At 42.6% G+C, this 7,306-nt stretch overlaps 1 pseudogene; it reads left to right on the top strand.

The window, feature by feature from the left end:
• The first annotated feature begins 4,303 nt into the window (after nt 1-4,303).
• LOC126212883 (5S ribosomal RNA) lies at nt 4,304-4,421 on the top strand (annotated as a pseudogene).
• The last annotated feature ends 2,885 nt before the right edge of the window (nt 4,422-7,306 follow it).

Here is a 7,306-nt window from a genome sequence, read left to right on the forward strand (position 1 = left end):
TGCCGGGTGTTGGCCCTGTGTGCCTCGGTCGTATGCAGTCCTGATTGTGGCGCTCACCTGCACGGCGCCAAACACGCATACGACCATCATTGGCACCAAGGCAGAAGCGACTCTCATCGCTGAAGACGACACGTCTCCATTCGTCCCTCCATTCACGCCTGCACGATGTTGGGGCGTGAGCGGAAGACGGCCTAACGGTGTGCGGGACCGTAGCCCAGCTTCATGGAGACGGTTGCGAATGGTCCTCGCCGATACCCCAGGAGCAACAGTGTCCCTAATTTGCTGGGAAGTGGCGGTGCGGTCCCCTACGGCACTGCGTAGGATCCTACGGTCTTGGCGTGCATCCGTGCGTCGCTGCGGTCCGGTCCCAGGTCGACGGGCACGTGCACCTTCCGCCGACCACTGGCGACAACATCGATGTACTGTGGAGACCTCACGCCCCACGTGTTGAGCAATTCGGCGGTACGTCCACCTGGCCTCCCGCATGCCCACTATACGCCCTCACTCAAAGTCCGTCAACTGCACATACGGTTCACGTCCACGCTGTCGCGGCATGCTACCAGTGTTAAAGACTGCGATGGAGCTCCGTATGCCACGGCAAACTGGCTGACACTGACGGCGGCGGTGCACAAATGCTGCGCAGCTAGCGCCATTCGACGGCCAACACCGCGGTTCCTGGTGTGTCCGCTGTGCCGTGCGTGTGATCATTGCTTGTACAGCCCTCTCGCAGTGTCCGGAGCAAGTATGGTGGGTCTGACACACCGGTGTCAATGTGTTCTTTTTTCCATTTCCAGGAGTGTATTCAACTTTTGCAAAACATCTAATGAACAAAAACCATAACCCCACTAATATCGAAAACGATTTACACATTCTGAGAGACAGCAACAGTCTGTACTGACAACTATCAATATAAGAAAACTACTACATACAAAAGGCTATAGTCGATGGGAAAAATGTAATAAACGAAAACACAACACTGAACAAGGACACAGAACAGAAAGCACACACATACAAGAGAACCACTTCCCCATCACACACAGAGACATAAATAATGAACAGAAGTCGTCGTAATTAGCGCTACAGTTTTTCATAGCTTTTCTCGCCACATGCGATACACCTCTCACGACACACGCGAACAGCAAGATGGCGTAATATTCTGGATCAGAAACAAAGTGCGAAAGTTTTGTTTTTCTGTGTATAAAAGCAGCTACACACCATCCAACGAACTTGAGTACATGAACAGTCAAGTAACAGCTCCGTAAACACCAAATAACTGGTTTCCACAACACTACCCCAATCCCAAGTATATATTGCTGACATAAGAAGTTCACCTTTTAGTATTTTGTTTACTAATAGCCGCTCACATGGCTGCAAATGACATGATGTTCGCTAAGTAAAAAAAGGCAACAGAAAAAAAGTGCACAGGAAATATGTCGCAAACAGCGACAATAATTGCTTAAAACATGCTGTAACATACAATAAATAAGGTAGTATAAAAGTATCCGTAGAAAACTATATTTCAAAAAACGAATAGTAAAAATGTAATAATGTGCTACTGTGTTTGTATAACCATGCTATTTTCTGCATGTTTTAGATTTAAAAAAAACCACTGATTATAGTGAAATTTGTCGCGAAACTAGTTTGGGAGAATAAAGAAATAAACGCATAACAAGGTGTTTTGCATCAAGGCGGACTCAGTTTATGATATTCCTGTTTATCTATGCAAACACGGACAAAATGGAAGAGTTCCAAGATAAATTGGAATTCGAATCTCGTCTAGCCATCCAGATTTAGGTTTCCTGACGCTTCCCTAGACCGACGAAGTTGAGCGACGGCATGGCTTTTCTGTTAAGGACGTAGTTGGTTTCCTTCGCCTTTCTAGTGCTAGCCGGCTGCGTGACCATCTCTAATGACAATGTCCTCGACATTTACTGCAAGTACACTGCATTCAATGTGCACTCTTGTTGACTGGACATTAAACTCTGGTGTTCTTTTCATTTGTTTCCTTATGCGGAATTCAAAAACGTTAAAGAAAAAAGCGAAGATGATTAATGAGGAAACAATAAAAGACATGAGAGAAAGTGTAACTGACGTTAATAGCAGTAGGCTTACTGTGGGCCACTTGTCAGCAGTCGCAGGTTCGAATCCTGCCTCGGGCATGGATGTGTGTGATGTCCTTAGGTTAGTTAGGTTTAACTAGTTCTAAGTTCTAGGGGACTAATGACCTCAGCAGTTGAGTCCCATAGTGCTCAGAGCCATTTGAACTTGTCAGCATTCATTTATGTGAAATGATTTCCTCAAAAATAATAACGCAATAGTGGCAACACATTAAGGCAACCTTCATCACGTATCATGGTATCTTAAAGAAATAAGTATAAAACAAGAAAAGGGACTTTCATGAACGTGGCTGAAGTGTCATGGATTTTGAAGTAGATTCATGTTACAAACGGTGCTACAACATAATAAGAAAAGTTAGAAATTCAAAAAAAGAGGACATTTTATCTGCACTTGACTACACAGAAAAGAAATTGTAATTTGATCCAAAAGTCATCAGTTGGATGAAATACATATTTGACGAAATATTGCTTTATCTGTCGAGTACGAATGTCATCTTGGACCACCGTTCCCACAAAACTGGGGTATATCATTTTCAAGCGATTTTAAATTCACTGAAAAAGCTCGCATTCTTTTAAGAAATACACAGTTTCACCCTACATTTTACTAGCATTGAATACTTTCTTCCTCTATGATGATGAGTTCAATATATAGCGCTGTAAGATGTAAATGAATGACTACTAAATTTGTTGATCGATACACTTCTGGTTGCCAAACAGGATCGACAGTCCCATTTTTCAGCATAAAACTTCGTACAGTGGCGTACTCGAGTTTTACGGTGTCGAAAGTTATGGTCTTAGTCGAGTTGATTGCAAGAACACTGTGTTCCGTGTTCACACTTGTTCTTGACTGGGCACTTACCTAGTCCTCAGGCAGTCGAACTTAGGTGTTATTTCTCCAGTCGCTGGCAACCGTTGAGATTGAAGAAGACTGTGATTCAGTTTACCTGATACACTTGTTGTTGCAATATGCAGTATAACTCAACATGTCAACATATGAGGCTACTTAAGTTTCAGTTAAAGAACATTTAAGAGTAATAACTCTCAAATACTTAATTAGCTGACTAGTATAGTCGCCAAAATACTAAATCTGAACATTGTCAGACCAGAATATATTTCATCAATATGACCTGAAAATCTTAAAAATCTGAATTAATTCACTTTCTTACACTTTCGTTTCCATAGTCTGCTATCTTATGGAAAAGTCACTGACATTCTGTATGAGAAGATCTGTGATACGCGAATATTCCACTTACTGTTATTATCAATGTAAACAATGCCTTTTTTTACTTCTAAATTCTTATATCCCGCAGGGCGTCTGTGTCAACAAGACATGAGCCATTAATTTCAGGAACTCTTCCAACAAAATATCTGAAGTATCAAAATTGTCACAAAAGTTCCAAATGAAAGTAACTGTCTCAATAATAATAATAATAATAATAATAATATGCAATTTTTTCTGTTTCTTTTTTGTTGATTACAGTATCAGCTACTTTTGAGTGGTATATACATGGTGTAAATTTTAAGTTGATAAACCAGAATAACTGGAAAAACAAGGTTCACACGAAAAAACGTGTACAATCCAAAGTTGATAATTTTCGAGGGGAACATCTGCTGGTGCTAAAATTAGCCCGCCACCCCAGCCCCCTGGGGGTGGGGCGGGAGGCAACTTTAAAATTTCAAATGGAAACCACTACTTTTTATCGCAGAATCAGATGCTACATAAAAAACTACGTACATTTTGTCTTAAATATTTGTTTTGGTTCTTGGTAGTTGGCGCTGTAATTCAAGAAAATCCATGTTCTCATTTTTGCGTGGAAAATGGTTAAGGATAAATAAAAAATACTTATTTACTTAGCAAATTTAGCTAATGAGTTCACTCGTTAGTAAGTAGGATGTTTGGTTAGTTAGTTAGCTAGTCAGATGATCTGTTTGATAATTAAAAGTTGTATGGCCTCATGACCGCGAAACAAACAAAACTTATCCGAACCTGCGGAAAAAATTAATATTTGGGTCAACATTTGTAAAACTCTAATTCTTATCTCTCAAACCCATCCCTAAGCGGAGAGAGGGAGAGTTAGTTTTAACGAATTAAAATTTACGTAGTAAATAAATATTTTTTATTTATCCCTAAATATTTTCCACGCAAAACTAAGAACACGGATTTTCTTGAATTACAGTGCCAACTAGGCAACGGCCTTGCCGCAGTGGATACGCCAGTTCCCGTCAGATCACCGAAGTTAAGCGCTGTCGGGCGTGGCCGGCACTAGGATGGGTGACCATCTGGGCCGCCATGCTCTGTTGCCGTTTTTAGGGGTGCACTCAGCCTCGTGATGCCAATTGAGGAGCTCCTCGACGGAATAGTAGCGGCTCCGGTCACAGAAAACCATCATAACCACCAGGAGAGCAGTGTGCTGACCACACGCCCCTCCTGTCCGCGTCCTCAGCTGAGGATGACACGGCGGTCGGATGGTTCCGATGGGCCACTTGTGGCCTGACGACGGGGCGCTTTTTCACAGCGCCAACTACCAAGAATCAAAACAAATGTTTAACACAAAATGTACGTAGTTTTTTATGTAGACCCTGACCCTGCAATAAAAAAATGGGGGTTCCCATTCGAAATTTTAAAGTTGCCTCCTGCCCCACCCCCAGGGAGCCGGGGTGGGGCAGGAGGAACCAGCAGATGTCCCCCTCAAAAATAATCAACTTTGGATTCTACACATTTTTTCGTGTGAATCTTATTTTTCAGGTTATTCTGGTTTGTCAACTTAAAATTTACACCCTGTATATGAGCGATCAACAAGATTCCGTTTGAGGACGTTGCTGCAGCCTATATGAAACGTAGGGTGTCCCTGTTGAGAGTATATAAGCACCAGCATGTAGGCAAGGGATTAGTGTGACATTCGTATCTTTCCGACGTGCGTGCAATAAATGTGGAAATGTGAACTTTAGCGATATTATTATCAAATACATCCACAGAAGACCAACGTACTGTTATTCTTATCTTGGCTGCCGAAGGACAAACATCGGTAGACATCCATCGGAGAAGAGCAATACGCATGGGGCAGATTATCTGTCGAAAACCATGGTAAGCCAAGTTCTGTGCCGGTCGCGATTCGACACAAGACGCCGGTTGATCTGGAAGGCCAACCTCACCGTCAACTCAAGTGGGAGACATTCAAGCACCCGCCCTATAGTTCTGCTCTCTTTGTCATGCCTTCGGTCCCTTGAAAAAAGGGCTTGAAGGATCGACGATTGCTGTCGGACGAGGATGTGCAGCAGGCAGTTAAGACTTCTTCACGCCGTAGGACACAGTGTTTTACCAGACAGGTAGCTTCAACCTGGTGCGTCGGTGAGATGATTGTGTCAAGGCTCACGGGGATTTTGCCTGATTAGCATACAGAGTCTGGGCTGTACGGCGTTCGAATAAAAACTTTTTGATCGTCCGTTATAAATATTCGTACACGTAACAGTACTTCCTAATTTCTGATTTATTTCAGTGAGTCATAACCATCGTAACGCAATGAAGCGTAGTTAAAAAGGTCATATACAAGGTGGTCCATTGATCGTGATCGGGCCAAATATCTCACGAAATAAGCATCAAACGAAAAAACTACAAAGAACGAAACTCGTCTAGCATGAAGGGGGAAACTAGATGGCGCTATGGTTGGCCCGCTAGATGGCGCTACCATAGGTCAAACGGATATCAACTGCGTTTTTTTTTTAAATAGGAACCCCCATTATTTATTACATATTCGTCTAGTACGTAAAGAAATATGAATGTTTTAGTGGACCACTTTTTTCGCTTTTTGATGGATGGCGCTGTAATAGTCACAAACGTATAAGTACGTAACATTCCGCCAGTGCGGACTGTATTTGCTTCGTGATATATTACCCGTGTTAAAATGGACCGTTCACCAATTGCGGAAAAGGTCGATATCGTGTTGATGTACGGATATTGTGATCAAAATGCCCAACGGGCGTGTGCTATGTATGTTACTCGGTATCTTGGACGACATCTTCCAAGTGTCCGGACCTTTCGCCGGGTAGTTACGTTATTTAAGGAAACAGGAAGTGTTCTGCCACATATGAAACGTCAACCACGACCTGCAACAAATGATGATGCCCAAGTAGGTGTTATAGCTGCTGTCGCGGCTAATCCGAACATCAGTAACAGACAAACTGCGCGAGAATAGGGAATCTCAAAAACGTCATTGTTGAGAATGCTACATCGATTGCACCCGTACCAAATTTCTGTGCACCAGTTGTGCTACCGGGCACAAGAGAAATTACGAGACGATGACAGATTTTTTTGCACCCGTTCTATTTAGCGACGAAGCGTCATTCACCAACAGCGGTAACGTAAATCGGCATAATATGCACTATTGGGCAGCGGAAAATCCACGATGGCTGCGACAAGTGGAACATCAGCGACCTCGGCGGATTAATGTATGGTGCGGCATTATGGGAGGAAGGATAATTGGCCCCCATTTTATCGATGGCAATCTAAATGGTGCAATGTATGCTTATTTCCTACGTAATGTTCTACCGATGTTACTACAAGATGTTCCACTGCATGACAGAATGGCGATGTACTTCCAAAACATGATGGATGTCCGGCTCATAACTAGCGTGCGATTGAAGCAGTATTGAATAGCATATTTCGTGACAGGAGGATTGGTCGTCGAAGCACCATACCATGGCCCGCACGTTCAAAGGATCTGACGTCCCCGGATTTCTTTCTGTGGGGAAAGTTGAAGGATATTTGCTATCGTGGTCCACCGAAAACGCCTGACAACATGCGTCAGCGCATTGTTAATGCATGTGCGAACATTACGGAATGCGAAATACTCGCTGTTGAGAGGAATGTCGTTACACGTATTGGCAAATGCATTGAGGTTGACGGACATCATTTTGAGAATTTATTGCATTAATGTGGTATGTACAGGTAGTAGCAGCATGCGTTCTTAGAAATGATAAGTTCACAAAGGTACATGTATCACATTGGAACAACCGTAATAAAATGTTCAAATGTACCTACGTTCTGTATTTTAATTTGAAAAACGTACCTGTTACCAACCGTTCGTCTAAAATAGTGAGCCATATGTTTGTTACTGTTACAGCGCCATCTATCATAAGGCGAAAAAAGTGGTTCAACTAAATCATTCATATTTCTTTACGAACTACAAGAA

This window comes from Schistocerca nitens, chromosome 1, assembly GCF_023898315.1.
Source record: "Schistocerca nitens isolate TAMUIC-IGC-003100 chromosome 1, iqSchNite1.1, whole genome shotgun sequence".
Classification (NCBI taxonomy): Eukaryota; Metazoa; Arthropoda; class Insecta; order Orthoptera; family Acrididae; genus Schistocerca; species Schistocerca nitens.